This window comes from Solanum pennellii, chromosome 6 (assembly GCF_001406875.1).
Source record: "Solanum pennellii chromosome 6, SPENNV200".
In the NCBI taxonomy this organism is placed as follows: domain Eukaryota; kingdom Viridiplantae; phylum Streptophyta; class Magnoliopsida; order Solanales; family Solanaceae; genus Solanum; species Solanum pennellii.
In genome coordinates, this window is record NC_028642.1 from 30,577,761 (window position 1) to 30,578,557 (window position 797).

Consider the following 797-nt stretch of genomic DNA (forward strand, 5'->3'; position numbering starts at 1 on the left):
GGTGAAATATCACCACGTAGTATTTGAGAAGATTTGGCAAATAAAATTCGTCAATACAATTTATCATCTCCTTTACCTTTAAAAAAATTATCTTAAAAACAAATTAATCAAATCAAACCCGAAAAATGAGAAAATCTTTTCAAAAAACGTTTTCCTCCTTACCAAACACACCCTCTACATTGTCTTGGAAACGCCACGCTAGAAGCCGGAACCCCAGGTTTTTGAGTTCAGACACGCAATTTTTTTTAATCTACGACACGTAATTATAATTTCTTTTTTCTGTTTTATGAACTGAAAGAAAAATATATGTTTGTGTAATTGTTAAAATGAAGTTTAAAAAGTTGGGGTTAGATGAGAAATGTAGAGAGTTATCCATGTTTGTACATACATAAATTTAAATGAATGAGCTTTATCAATCTTTTGAAAAATGGAAAATTCATTATATTTTAAGCCATGTGAACAATGAAAGGCAATCTCTATCATAATAATACCAATGTGAATGTCATTAAATATTGTTCGACTTAGGGTGTGTTTGGTATGAAGGAAAATGTTTTTCATGGAAGATGTTTTCCTAGAAAATGTTTTCCTGGAAAACAAGTAGATTTTGGACTTATTTTCTCATGTTTGGTTGGTGCGTAGAAAATATTTTTCGAAAATGATTTTTAGTGTTTAATTTATGAATGAAAAATGTTATTGAGGAACATCTTTTATTTTTACTAGAGTAGAAAATAATTTATGAAATTGAAAATATTTTTTAAAAATAATTTTTTTTGGGGTGATGGTGGGGGTGGGGTGGG